Here is a 15,607-nt window from a genome sequence, read left to right on the forward strand (position 1 = left end):
ATATTTTAACTTTATCCTGGAAAAGTGAATAAAGTACAAACTAAGGACCTTAGGTTGGAGTCAAGCAAAAATGCCACCTGTACTAATTGGGACTTGGATAATATTCTGTGTGTTGGGGGGCAGCTGGGAGTGTGTGTGAAAGAGCTGTGTAGCCTGGGCTGCCCTGACACCTGCTCTCTAGCTCCGGCTTCAAGGTACCAGGATCCAGGTGTGTGCCACCACATCAGGCTTAGGTCATTTTCATTATATTATTCTATTTTTTCATTTCATGATGGTTTGACAGTTTTTAAAATTGTTTGTGTTGTTATGAAGGTGGTGGTGATGGTTTTCTGTTTGTTTTGTTTTTGAGGACTAATACCAAATCCAGTTGGAAGCCACCGAACTCTCAGACCTGGGGGAAAGAGTGGAGGGAGAGGGCACCAAGCTCCAAATGTTTCAGAATCAGGCCCGCAGTTTCTCAGTAGTCCAAGACCCAGCAAAGCCCCTGAGCTTCCTGGTGGCTTCTTTGGGAATATGCCAAATTGCCACAAATTGCCAAATCCTCTTTTCTGGAGTCATGTCTCCTTGAGGAATGGAGCAGACATGTTCTACGTTATGCTACTGGGCAGACCTTGGTTCTGCTGCATGGCTACCTCATTTTTTAAATGAGGCTATTAAGAAAAGAAGGAGGAAGAGGAGGAGGGCGGAGTGGGAAAGAGGGGGGAGGAGGAGAGAAGAGAAAACCAAACAGTATTGCTCCAGAGATAGCTGTGCGTGGGAACTAGAGTTGGTGCTACTGGGCCAGTACACAGTGTGTCCATGCATCTAGACAGTTTGTAGCAAGGATTTCATCTAAATCTCTAAACTCTACCACTGGGTAAAAGTGATACACACTCCGGAGAATCTGTCCTTCAGATTTTAACTTCTTATCTTTTCCCGGGCTTGCAACGTGCAGTAAGACACTCACCATGCCAGGCTGTGGCAAGAGCTGAGGCTCACACACAGTTAGCACTGTGCAGTATGGTAAGCTGTTGATGCTAGGTATATTAGATATATAAACATACATAGTAGATAGATGATAGATAGATAGATAGATAGATAGATAGATAGATAGATAGATAGATTTAACTTACAATGGTGTCGATTTACAATGGAGATTATTAGGGTACAACCTAACTGTAACTCAGGGAAGCTGTGGGCATAACACACACACACACACACACACACACACACACACACGAATACATACCCCTTGGGCTCCACATGGTGGAAGGAGAATTGTCTTCTGATGTCCATATGGGTGCTGTATAACACACACACACACACACACACACACACACACACTAAATAAATAAATAGGTGATAAAAATGATACAATGATACAGATATAACTGCTCTAATTCATTTGCCTTTTGTGGCTGATCTTGGAGAAGAGGGAGCCACAATTACAGAATTGCTTCCAACTTACTGGCGCCAGGCACGTCTGTGGGGCATTTTCTTGGTTGCTAACTGATAAACAGTCATCCCTGAGCAGGTGGTACTGGGTCGTACAAGAAAGTTGCTGACTGAATGGGAACCCAAGCAAGAGAAAGCCAGTTAGCAGCACGCTTCTACTGCTCAGGAATCTGTGAACTGAAATAAACCCTCTCCTCTCCCGGGTTGCTTTTAGTCAGAGCCGATTGTTTCGTTTTGCTTTGTTTTTGTTGTTTTGTTTCTGGTTTTCTGAGACGGGATCCTGGAACGGGAATGATAGACCAGGCTGTTTTCAAACTCAGAGATCCACCTACCTCTGCCTCCAGAGGGCTGGGATTAAAAGCCTGTGCCACCACACCCAGCCCTAGTCAGAGTGTTTTTTATCACAGCAACAGAAAGCTAACTAGAACACTTTTCTGTGATCATCTTAGAAAAAATTTATTTATTGTTATATTTAAAATCTTGCTAGGGCCATTGCTAGAAAATACACATCTCTGTGGGAGAATGGGTGTGCTCGCTACGTTGCATTGTCCTCTGGGTATTCCTGTATTCAGTACTGGTATGTGAGGCTAAAATCTGGGTCTTGTACCTTCATGTCTCCTCCTGTGACACTACTGGGCTCTCTCATTCACTCTGGATTTTGATAGTGTTGCTTTCTTTTCACTTTCTGGAAGGTTCCTTGGGACTGTCTATATAAACAACCATGCTGTGTAGAGATTGGCTTCATTTTATCTTGTCCTCTCTAGATATATCCCTATTGTTTCCCCCAACCCCACCCCTTGCCTCACTGCACTAGGGAGAACTTCTTGACATGGCCTCAAATTTAGGATAAAAGCATTAGCAAGATGTCCTTAGGTGTGGATTCTGGGAGATGCAGTTTATCAGGTTGAGGAAGTTCTTGTTCTTCTGAAAGCTTTGTTCTCATCATAAGTGGGTACCACATCTGCCAACTGTTTTTCAGAGCATGTTGATAGGATCATGTGATCTTTCCCTTAGCCTATTAGGGCTGTGTATCACGAGTTTTCAGCCATTGAATCAACACTGCATCTCTGGATAAACCGCTCGGTTAAGCTGTAATGACTCACCTCGCCATGCCAAATTTTACACACCAACACTTCATAAAGGGCTCTCACATGCATGTACATGATGAATGCTGGTGTGCAGATCTCTTTTTACATGATGCCTTTAACTTGGGTGTCAGTACCACCGTCACAAAAGAATTGAGACGATTTCTTCTGTTCCTGATATTGTTTAGAAATGGTTAATTCTTCTTCTTCTTAATATACATATGTATATATATATTATATATTTTTATGTATATGGATATTTTGCTTACATGTCTTTCTATGTGTACTTCACTCATTTCTGATATCATCAGAGGCCAGAAGTGGCTTTCAGATCCCCTGGAACTGGAGATACAGATGGTTGTGAGCCTCTATGTGCGTGTGGTGTAGTGTGGGGGGGGGGGACTCAAATGTTAGTCCCCTAGGAGAGCAGCCAGCACTCTTACATGGGCAGCCTTCTCTCCAGCCCTGGTCTTCTTTAATAAGTTTTGTAAAATTCTATAGCGAGACTTTATTTCTTAGGCGTGCTTTAATTAATTCAGTTCACAATTCAATTTGCTTAATAGTTGATGGGATATTTAAATTATTTCATATTGAGTGGCTTGTGGTTCCTCTATAAATGTCACACGGTCCCTTTATCTTGTGGATGTCTTCGGGGCCTGAGTAACAGTCTCTGCTTCATTCCTGATGTTGATAATCTGTGGGTCTCCTGCCTTTACATTTGTCAACCTTGCTAGAGATTTGTCAATTTTATTGATCATTTCAGAGAAACAGCTCTCTGTTTCATTAAAATTTTTCCCCACTGTTTTTTTTTTTTTTTTTTTTTTTTTTTTTTTTTTTTTTTTTTTTTGTCTTGTTTTATGTTTTGTGGGTTTCTGGCTTCATTTCTCCTTTCTTCTTGCTCTGAATTTATTTTTTGCCCTGCTTTTCCGGGATTCTGGAAGAGTAAGCTTAGATTAGTGACTTAAGATTCTTCTGACTTGCTCGTGTGATCTGTCTATTCCATTCACTGCGGCTTTAACCTTTCTCTACACATTTTGACATATTATCTTTTCATTTAATTCAGCTCAACACCTTCTTGGTTTTCTTCGTAGCTTCCCTCGTCAGTCCTGGATTACGCGGGTGCGTGTTGTTTAGTTGGTTAGTATTAGACGACTTTCACTGTGTTTCTGTTAATGTCTTCTAGCTAGAGTCCGTGACAGCTGGAGAACAGACTCGAGGATCTCCATATTTTATACCCGTTGAGTCCCAGCACACAATCCATATTGATACGTTCTGTGGCCCCTTGAAAGCACGTAGATCATGTTGGTGGGTGGTGATTTTCTGTTCTTCTGGAGATCCACCAGTCTAGTTGTTCAGTGAGTTACTGAGACAGAGTCATCAAATACTACACAGGTTTGTGTGTTTCTCTTCCCAGTTGGCTTCACACAGTTTTCAGATTCACTGCTGAGAAACATTCATTTAGAACTGTCTTCATCTATTGGCCCTCATCATTGGGTTGCTTTACTCTTTCCTTGGTGGTGGCTTCTTTCTTATTTGGCTTTTGGATTTTTTTTTTCTCTCCTCTAAAGTCTACTTTGCCTGATATTTAATAGCCATATCTACTTTCTTTTATTAATGTTCACATAATATGTCTTTTAAAATATTATCCACCACTTATGCAAAATGCATTTCTTGTAGACGGCAATATGATTATTTTTTTTGATAATTTATTGAGTGTATTAGAAGGTGGCAGCTGCCTGGGTGGTAGCTATAACATGTCGAAAGGCCAGTTATGTTTTTAATCTACTTTGCCAATCTCTGTTAAGTGACTGGTGAATTAGACCAAATATTGGTACATAATGCTTAAGTCCGGTGTTTTAAATTTTGCTTCATGTTTTTCCCTTCTCCTACCACCCCACGGGTTACTTCGGGAGATCCTTCTTAGAGACCTAGTCCAGTCTTTCCACACTGTCCATATTCTAAATATTGTCATGCTTACTGGGAAGCATATGTGCCACGGCGTGATTTGTAGGTCAGAAGGAGGCTTGCTGGACTCAGTTCTTCCACCACAGGGGTGCCAGGGCCTCTCACTCAGCACATCAGGCCTGGTGGCCGGACTCCCACCGCCTCAACAGCCCCTCTCTGGCATTTTGAGAGTATGTCTGTACAGATTCTTAAGAAGTTTTTAGGATTATCATGTAAACATTAACAGTCTAGGTATAATTTTATCAGTTTATATATCAGTTCTCTCTCTCTCTCTCTCTCTCTCTCTCTCTCTCTCTCTCTCTCATACACACACACACACACACACACACACACACACACACTCATAATTATCTTAACCAAAGCCATGCCAGGTTGTGCACTAATACTTTCAACCCAGAACATAATTTAGAAAGTTCTGGAGAATGAGATCCTTGCGTATTGATCGATATTGTTTTCTCCCGCTGTGTCCTTCCTCCCTGGAACTTCAGATCTCCTTTAAAGTTCTGTTTTTATTTTTTCTCCCCCCTGCCCCCCCACTTTTCACTTTTAGGAATCTTTAAAAGGCAGTCTTGGGTGTGCCTGCTGGTGACAGAGTCTTGGAAATTTTTTTTTTTTTTAAATCTGAGACTGTTTTGATATTTTCTCTTTATCCAGACCGATGTTTCCACTGAGGATTCGAGTCTCAGGCACTTGAGGAAGCTTGTCCTTTCTCTCTGACTTCCAGTGGGTTCGGATATCAGGTAGGTTGTCACTCGACTTATTTCCCCACATAGGTGAAGCACCAATATTCTTTGACTGCTTTCTGGATGTTTTCCTTTGTGTGTTTACTTTTGAGAATTTTAATTGTGGCGACGTTGCAGAAGATTTCTGTGTGAAGCCTGTGGGACTTACCTATGTTATTAATTTTATCACTGTGGCCATTATCAGATTTTTTAAAAAGGCAACTTACAAGAGGAAAGATCTATGTGCAGCCAGTTTGAGTGACAGACCTCAGCGATGGCAGTGAAGGAATGGTGGGGGCACTGCTGGAGTGGTGGGAGCTTGTGGCAGATGCTTGCTCACATCTCAGCTGGCCGGAAAGCAGAAGATGAAGGTAGTCCAGGCTATAAACTGCAATGCCTGTCCCAAAGAGATGTACTTCCAACCAGGCCCCATGTCCCAGAAGTTGCACCACTTCCTAAGACAGCACACCAGCTGGGGACCAAGTATTTAAACACATGAGCCTGTGGGGGACATTCTATATCCACAGTAGAGAGAATGTAGGGCAGAGTTCATTCAGCTTACGCCATCCCCTCGTTCGCCTCTTTCTCTTCAGATTTATTTGATTCTGTGAATTAACTGTGTCTGTGTGAGAGTGTGCACACATCAGGGCAAGGACCCACAGAGTCCAAAAGAAGGCGTTAGGTTACCCTGGAGCTGGAGTTACAGGCACTTGTGAGCCACCTGACGTGAGGACTAGGAACCGAACTCGGGACCTCTGGAAGAGCAGGAAATATTCCTAAGCACTGAGCCTTCTTTTCAACCTCTCCACCTTACTTTTTGAGATGAGGCCTCTCAACGAACCTGGAACTCACTGATTTGGCAAGACTTGCTGACCAGCAAGCCCATCGTCGGGTAGTTTTGAAGCCCCGCCCCCTTCTCTATCCCTGAGTTTGTGAAGCTCTGATAATGGGTTTTCAGCCATTTTCTCCCATTGTTCAATTTAGGTAATTTCTACTGTTTCTATCCTCGGCTCACTGGTCCTCTCTTAGGGACCCCAACCCCACTCCATTCTGCATGTCGGCCCAGCCACAGAACTTTCTCTATTGGCTTTTGCACCTTTCATTTAAAAAAAACAAAAAAAAACCAAAAAACAAAAAACAAAACAAACAAACAAAACAAAAAAAAAAAAAAAAAAAAAAAAAAAAAAAACCTTATATTTGGCCCTGCGTGTTTTCTAGTTCTTTACTGAGACTTTTTTTTTTCCATGTGTTTTCAACACTGAGACAAACACGTTTTTAATGGCTATCTCCTTTTGTTTGGGGATTGTCATCTGTTTTTAAAACTGACAGATAAAAGTTGTGTGTACGACAATACGTGGACGCGTATGTTCTGCTAAATGGTGAAGTGAAATAATGTATATGTCACTGACAAACTTCTCTTCTGTGGCAAGGACACGAACTCAGCGATTTCCATGTATACACTACATCGTTATAGTCATAGTTACTGTATTGTTCAAAAGAGTCCTTGAATTCCTCTTTCCTAGCTGAAATTTTAATAGTTTGACCAACATCTTCTCTAATTTTCCCTCCTTCTCTATATCTGTGGTCTCCCTCCCGCTTGGATCAAGATCTTCCTGGTTCTTGGATGGAATGATTTTTTTGTTTGTTTGTTTTTTTGTTTTGTTTTTTGAGACAGGGTTTCTCTGTGTAGTCCTGGCTGTCCTGGAACTCATTCTGTAGACCAGGCTGGCCTCGAACTCAGAAATCCACCTGCCTCTGCCTCCCTAGTGCTGGGATTAAAGGCGTGCGCCACCGCCGCTCAGCGGATGGAATGATTTTTATACTGACACTTGGGCACTTGCCTGCTATATTCTAAAGTCTTGGGTCATATTTAAAACTTCCATTTCAAGTGGCTTATTCTGATATTATGTATGGTAAAGAAATGGGAAGGAAATGCTTTGTTTCTGCAAAGATCAGAGTTCAGGTTCTCTTGCTGGCCTCCATGGATATCTGGGGAAGATACTCAGATTGCGAAAGGTGTGGGAGAGAATCCCCCCTGTGTGGGAAAGAATCCCACTGTGTGGGAGAGAATCTCCCCTTGTGTGGGATAGAATCCCCCTGTGTGGGACAGAATTCTCACTGTGTGGGAGAGAATCCCACTGTGTGGGAGAGAATCCCCCCTGTGTGGGAAAGAATCCCACTGTGTGGGAGAGAATCCCACTGTGTGGGAGAGAATCCCCCTGTGTGGGATAAAATCCCCCCTGTGTGGGAAAGAATCCCACTGTGTGGGAGAGAATCCCCACTGTGTGGGATAGAATCCCCCCTGTGTGGGAGAGAATCCCCACTGTGTGGATAGATTCCCCACTGTGTGGGAGAGGATCCCCCCTGTGTGGGATAGAATCCCCCCTGTGTGGGAGAGAATCCCCACTGTGTGGATAGAATCCCCACTGTGTGGGAGAGGATCCCCCCTGTGTGGGAGAGAATCCCCCCTGTGGGGGAGAGAATCCCCCCCACCCCCCGTGTGGGATAGAATCCCCCCTGTGTGGGAGAGAATCCCCACTGTGTGAGAGAGAATCCCCCTGTGTGGGAGAGAATCCCCCCCCCCCGTGTGGGAGAGAATCCCCCCTGTGTGGGAGAGAATCCCCCCCCCCGTGTGGGATAGAATCCCCCCTGTGTGGGAGAGAATCCCCACTGTGTGGATAGAATCCCCACTGTGTGAGAGAGAATCCCCCTGTGTGGGATAGAATCCCCCTTGTGTGGGATAGAATCCCCCCTGTGTGGGAGAGAATCCCCCCTGTGTGGGAGAGAATTCCCCCCTGTGTGGGAGAGAATCCCCACTGTGTGGGAGAGAATCCCCACTGTGTGGATAGAATCCCCACTGTGTGAAAGAGAATCCCCCTGTGTGGGATAGAATCCCCCCTGTGTGGGAAAGAGTCCCACTGTGTGGATAGAATCCCCCCTGTGTGGGAGAGGATCCCCACTGTGTGGGAGAGAATCCCCCCTGTGTGGGAGAGGATCCCCACTGTGTGGGAGAGAATCCCCACTGTGTGGGAGAGAATCCCCACTGTGTGGATAGAATCCCCCCTGTGTGGGAGAGGATCCCCCCTGTGGGGGAGAGAATCCCCCCTGTGTGGGAGAGAATCCCCCCTGTGTGGGAGAGGATCCCCCCTGTGTGGGAAAGAGTCCCACTGTGTGGATAGAATCCCCACTGTGTGGGAGAGAATCCCCATGTGTCCTAAGTTCAGTTCCTAGTCCTCACATCAGGTGGCTCACAAGAACGTCCTGTGTGGGAGAGAACCCTCTCTGTGTAGGAGAGAAGCCACGTTGGCCTCATTACCTAGGCTTGAAATGCTATCTTGTGGGCCAGTGGTGGCGCAGACCTAGAAGTCCTACTCAGCAGGCAGAGGCAGGCGGATCTCTTAAGTTGGAGGCCAGCCTTGTCTACACAGGAGTTCCAGGACTGTCTCAATAAAACAGGGAGGGGTTGTGTCCCATGTCACTAGTCTCCTTTGTGTGTGTGCACGTGTGTGCGAGCATGTGTGTATTTGTGCTCGGGAATAATGCAGGAATGCATGTCGAGCTCACATGACTACCTCAGATATCGGTCCCTGCCTTTTACCTTATTTCTAGACAGGTGTCTTGTTTTCCCCTGTGTACACTGGCTTAGCTGCCTCTAAATATTCCTGGTATCATCCTGCCTCCACCTCTCATCTCTCTGCGTAGCTTTAGGTGGGCTCTGGGGATTTGAACTTAGGTCCTTACACTTGAACAGCGAATGTTTTGCCCACTGAACCATCTCCCCAGCCAAAGCTTGCGGAGCCTCGGCTTCATATTCTGTCTTCTCTGACATGGTTCTAATATAGGTGTTGCTAGAAGTTAGTAGTTTGTGTGGAGAGTGGGCGGGACCACGGACTTCCTGTGGAGTTCGGAGCAGAAAAGTGGTTGTTACCTCAGAGCTTTCTGTCTTGGTAGGCCATGTCTGCCCAGCTCATTTGCCCTTCTTTGGTCTATAATTCCTGGTGTGTCTGGCATGCTAGCTTCTTCACCTCCATGACTAGGATCCAGAAAATGAAACCAAAATCCAGAGAACAGTACAGTCTTGTTCTTCTGTCTTGAGCTCCCTGACCAGGCTGCAGTCCTCCTGACCTTTCTGAGATGTCTTAGGTGTGTTTTATAGCTGATGTGTAAGGTTGAAAGAGCAGATAAAAGAATGCTTAGGTTACGTTCAAACTACTAATAGCTTTTTCTTCTCTGTTTTTGTTTACCTTTAAACCAAAGCAGCGTCACACTGGAATGTCACTAATTCTGGTTTTTAGGCCAACCCACCAATGGCTCTGAGTTCTAGAAGTCTCTTGCTAAGAGAATGTCTCCAGGAGATATTTTTGAGTCAGTCTTTCCAGAGGCACAACAAGGTCTAAATAGTTTGAGGACTCTTTCTGGGTAAGTCTGTAATCACAGTAGAATTAACCCCATAAATAGTATTATATCTTGGTAGCTCAGAGGGAGAAGATAGCTTTCTGCTCACAATGGTTGCCTGGAAAACTCCAGCATGACCAGCTGCTGGGGCTTCTGTCACCCATGTCAAACCTCTTATCAGTGGCTGATGATGGGCCCCAAATTAATTATCTGAAACTCCCATTTCATCTTCTAGGTTCGACCTTGTAGAGATACTCGGTAAATTCCTACTAGGTTTCTCTTATCAAAGTTGAATCCAAACAAACCTCTAGATATTGTCAATCGAGGAAGGGTTTCCTCAGAGCTTTCCTGTGCAGCTTCAAAGAGAGTATATAGCCACCTGGCTGGTTTTGTCTCAAGTCCTGACGGAGACAGGCTTTTCCTCTGAATATCCTCAGGAAGAGTGTTAGTAATCCGTGTCTCCTGGTTAAACAGCAATGACATAACCTCCAGTGGAAAAGCATCCTAATCAAATGGTTCTCTTCATCAGAGGTGGGAGGCAGTTGCTTCTCCAGCTCTGAACTCTGTTCAGGCATGGGGTTTGCGGGCGGGGGATGGAAACCCAATGAAGACTTTTCCATTGGTTCCTAGTTTGTCCTAAGGTTCATCTTCATGTTGAACAAACATGAGCAAAATGCTGCCTGTTGCAATCAGACAAAATATGGTCTTTTATTGCACTATTACCTCAGCCCTTTGGGGATTTGGAGGAGGGTTGGGGTGGGGGGTTCATGGAGACAGATGGCCAATGCAATTATCACTAGAAAAACAGGTTTGTCCTTCAAAAAAAAAAAATGACAACTTGGCAGTGGGCTCTCAATGGCAGGTGAAATTTGAAAAAGGATTAGGAAAGGATTACTAACAGAAAAGGAACAGGTGCGTCCAGGGTGCTGGGGTGATGGGGGAGGGGCTTTGGCTTTTGAATGACACTTTCAAATAGCCCTTTCATACCTCAGTTCCATTTGTATTTCCCGGACATTTGACAATGGTCAGTATCGGTGGGCCTCAGGTCACAGATAGTTAAATAAATTAGAGCAAACGGCAGGATGAGTATGGACCTTTACCCTCCATTCTCTGAAGGGAAAACGCAACCAGAAGACGGCACGTGGGACGCTCTTAGCAAAACAGATGTTCATATATACCTGAAGAGAAGGCAGGAAATCCACAACTCTCAAAGAGCTCCGCCCTGGGCGAGCCCTGCTGTTCCATCTCAGAACCCTGGGAATAGGCAGAAAATGCAGCTTAATTCTCCAGAGATGGCTGTGGAGTCAAGGCCAGAATTTCCACAGGTGGGTTGATCACAGACTTGTGAATGGAGCCGCTCATCTGGCCTGACCCTGGGAGGCACAATGACCCAGTTAAGCCATAGTCAGTTACTGCCAAGCTCACACCTCACCAAATTGGGCCTTCGATTTCTTCCGTGAGAAGCCCTGCTTTTTTAATATATGACTGTGGCCACACTCAGAGGGAACAGCAGCCTCTGCCTCCTTTTGCCTCCTTTTGTAAGGGGCTCCCAGGAAAAATGGGCAAAGAAATAATAACGAGCACTTACTAAATGCCTCACCTATGGAGAACCCTGTGCTCCGCATTTTCAGATGTAATCACATTCGATGTATCAGGGTTAGGGAATGTTTTGGGGATATGGACATGCTTCAGTGGATAAAGGACTCGCCATCCAAGCATAAGGTCCTGAGTTCAGATACCCAGAACTCACGGAAAGCCAGGTGAAGGGCCCCTCATCTGTAATCCTAGCACTTCTAGTAAGAGGAAAAGTGGAGCGAGGAGCCCAAGAAACTTCGGGATCTACTAACTTGGCATATATGACAGCAACAAAAGGTGAAGACTGACACCCAAGGTTGTCCTCTGATCCCCAAGTGCAGACCATATGCACACACACACACACACACACACACACACACACACACACTGTAAATATACACAAACACAATATTTTTTTTTAAGAAAAAGAAATGTATCTTCCTTCAAAGTTCATTTCTCCATCTCTAGGGAGGTGATGTTTATAACTCATGGAGTGATTTTTAAGAGTAAAACACATCATGGATGGAGAATAGGGCCTGGAGTAGTTTAAGCATTGCATGAATATCAGCTTTTACAAGCATAGATATCTCCTTCTCCAGCCCTAGGCTTCATATATGATAGGCAACTACACCAACAGCAGCCTGAATTACAGTAGCTTTAAAACAATATGGATTCAGAGTGGTGGTGTAGGCTGATAATCTCAGTACTGGGAAAGCAGATGGATTAAGAATTTGATGCCAGGCTGGGCCATGTAGTGAAAACCTATTTCAAAAACAAAACAATGTAAGACCACACTGTGTTTATTCTGCACTCAAAGGTTCTCATATACAAAGGATCTAATGTTAAAACTCACAGTACAAGAAGACATTTTTCATATATCAGTTCAATGTTATTTTAGTGTAAGATGTATTTAATACATCTTAGTTCTTACAAGATGATGAAGAGAACCCGGAAATGGAGAAGACTGACAATCCTAGCCTCTACCTTTGGAACTTTCTACCCAGTTCGTCTGCAATAATGGTGCAAATAAATGCCACAAGTCTGGAGCAGATTCCTGCCTCTGTATGCAGAAATAATGTATGTTATTGTCATGTGCCTGCCTGTCTGGGATGGGTGTTTTAGAGTGTAGTTATATGAAAATAACTCTGATTATGCTCCTGAGTTTTGCAGGTAGGTTATAATTTCTGACAGTTGTTTTGACGTGACTCTTTGGCAAGGCACACATACCTGTGAGATGCTTGGGCCTTTGTGCATGACTTTTCTTAATTTAACTGTTCTGAGGCCGAGGGTGTGGCTCAATACTGGAGCATTTGTTCAGAGCATGTGAGGCCCTGAGTTCAGTAACCAGCACAGTAAAAAAAAAAAAAAAAAAAAAACTGTGTTTAGCTTCTCTGGCATATCATGCATTATGCCTTTGTAATGCTGAGGCAGATGTGAGACACAATAAAATACACCTGACTACCCTGAGGCGAGCAAACAGTCGGTTAAAGTAAGAAGAGTGGAAGGGGGAACAGGGAGAAACCCTTCCTCATTCTCTTGCGTGACTATTCCTACAATATCTGAGAGGACACAGCATCCAGTCATGTAAATCCGACTCTAGATCCAACTTGGAGTTTTCATTTCAGGTGTCGGAGGGACACAGGAAACAAGAGACCTGTCTTTACACGCCTGTGTGTGTCATGTGTATAGTCTGTGTGTGAAGCTAAATGATGAGTCCTGTAGGGGCAAGAGGTCTTGTCTGTCTGCCCAATGTTGTGTCCCTTTTCCCTAAAATGGGTCTGGCACAGAGAAGACTCGCGGTGTCTTCTGGCGGCATGAATTACTGTGTATGCAGAGTGCATGCTGAGGGGTCTGTTATCCTAGGTAAACAGTCTGACCTCAGAGCTCCTTAGCTTTTACCCAAGAGCACTGTGCTCAGGAAACGAGGAAACAGAGGCTGAGAACAGTTTGCACAACTTCAGGACCTTAGGAAAAAGAAACCAGGAGACAAGGAGAGAGAGGGAGAAAAGGAGGAGGGAGGAAAAAGAGAAAGAATCATTGGAGAAGAGGAAGAGAGTGAGGAGAAGGCCACTATGGCCTCCTACAGGGGAGAATGATGTATATATATGTATGTATGTGTATATATATATATATATATATATATATATATATATATATATATATCATTAGTGTGTGTGTGTGTATCCACAGTACACACACACACACACACACACACACACACACACAAATGATGTAAGCAGGGAGTAGTGGTGCACACCTTCAATCCCAGCATTTTGCAGGAAGAGACACAATCTATGAATTCAAGGCCAACCTGGTCTACATAGTGAGTTCCTGGGCAGCTAGGGCTACATAATAGTGAGAGTCTGTCTTGAGAACACACACACACACACACACACACACGCACACATATACATACTGTGTAGACAGTCTGTTGGGGGTTACTGACAGCAGCTTCCAGTGTGAGAGTCCCCAGGCACGTGGCACATGGCCCTGGGCCTTGAGCTTCACCATTTTGGATGTCCTCTCCTCCCACCATTGTCTTTCCAGAAGCAACAAGTGAGCAGGGCCTATAACTCAGCTATTCTGGGTGCTCTGACAGGAGGTTCACAGGTCCAAGACCAGGGTGCATAGTGTGTCTGAGGCCAGCCAGGGTAGCTTATAGAGTCTCTCTTGAAATAACGGAGTAAAAGAGGGTTGAGGACACATCTCCCTGAGAAAGACCATTTCCTTACCATGCATGACACTTTCAGGTCCCTGAAAAGCACAAAACGAAAACAGATGAGGAACAGGCTTTTCCAGAGATAAGGCCGACTGGGGGTAAGACGCCAGCCTCTGTGCTTCTGTCAGCTCTGTGTGGCCCCGCTGTTCTTCTCATGCTGGTCCAAAGCCTGGCGGGCAGTGACTTTCCAGGCTGTAATTAACAAACATAGGGAACGGCAGTGGCAGTGGCGAGTGAAGTTGTCCAAAGAAGCCCTGTACCTCAAGCGAGGATAGAGAGACCCCAGGAGGCAACACTATTCACAAACACATGGGGTACCGTGGAAGATAGCTTAGACCCTGGAAGAGCCGGCTCGGACCCTGGGGCTCGGACCCTGGAAGAACCTGCTCAGACCCTGGGGCTCGGACCCTGGAAGAACCTGCTCGGACCCTGGCCTCTAACACTTGCTCCCACTACTTTTGTTTATGTTTTTCCTAAAAGCCATCCAGGACTCTCAAACTGATACTATCCTGGCATGTGCGCTAAGGTGTCAGTTTCCACGCTTCCTCATTCTCTGTTTTTAATAAAGCAAACGTGACCCTTCCCATTAAGTAGATGAAGACACAAAGACTCTGAAAGGTTAAATGATTTGTGCAAGGTCACATAGTCGATGACTAGGAAGAAGAGACCCCCATTCTACTTGCCTGCTTCCACTTCCAGATACCCAATTGATCATTGATCTTTGTTATTATAGATATTTGTTATTTTCAGCATAGGCCCCCTTTAATTGCAAAGATCTCTAGAAAGAATCATTTTCAAGTTAATGTCGATCACTGCAAAAAACTTAGACTCTTTTGCAGAAGTCATGTTTATGTGCATGTCTGTGCATGTCCATGCATGTGCATGTAGAGGCCAGAAGGCAGCGCTGAGTGTCACCTTCAGAACTGCCATCTATCTCCTTTGAAACAGATCTCTCTCTTTGACTTGATGCTTACCAGCTAGATTAGACAAGATGGCAAGTAATGGCTCTCTTGGACTGCCACCTCCCTACCACTGGAACTACAAGTGTGTACCACCACAGTTGGCATCTTGATGGATGCTGGGGCCTAATAGCCTGTTGTTATGGCTAGTCTCTCTAGCCAGTTTACCTTTCCAGGCTAGAATTGCAGGTTGGCCAGCATGCCCACCAAGCACAGTATATGGGTTCTGGGGGTATGGACTCCAGTCCTGAATAAATCTTTAAAATATGAAGTGTTAATAACCAGGTATATTCCTTTAATCACAGCACTCAGGAGGTAGGGGTAGGAGAATCTGTGAGTTTGACGCCAGCATTATCCAAATAGCAAAGATAGCCAGGGCAACATAGACTCTGTCTCAAATGCCTCCTCTCAATATATAAATATTAAATAATTTGGGAGACACCCTAGAACATGGAGATGTGGGAAAGGCTCCATGTGATCCCCAATTTGCCCTAGGCCATGTCTTGATTGCCTGGTAATTAGGGAAAAAAAAAAAAAAAAAAAACAACCTTCGCCATCAGGGAGTCTTATTACAGAGGAATCTCATCTTGTCCCCAGATCTGTTATACAACAGCAATGACAGAGGACAGCAGAGCCTCTGTGCCTTTTGGTAAGGGAACCTCATCCATCTGGCTTCAATGGGTTTCTGGCTTCTCCACAAAGACAGCATTTAAGTATTTAAACTTTAATGTGAGTGGCACAGACTGTCAATGC

The sequence above is a fragment of the Arvicanthis niloticus genome, chromosome 1 (genome assembly GCF_011762505.2).
Source record: "Arvicanthis niloticus isolate mArvNil1 chromosome 1, mArvNil1.pat.X, whole genome shotgun sequence".
NCBI classification, from domain to species: Eukaryota; Metazoa; Chordata; class Mammalia; order Rodentia; family Muridae; genus Arvicanthis; species Arvicanthis niloticus.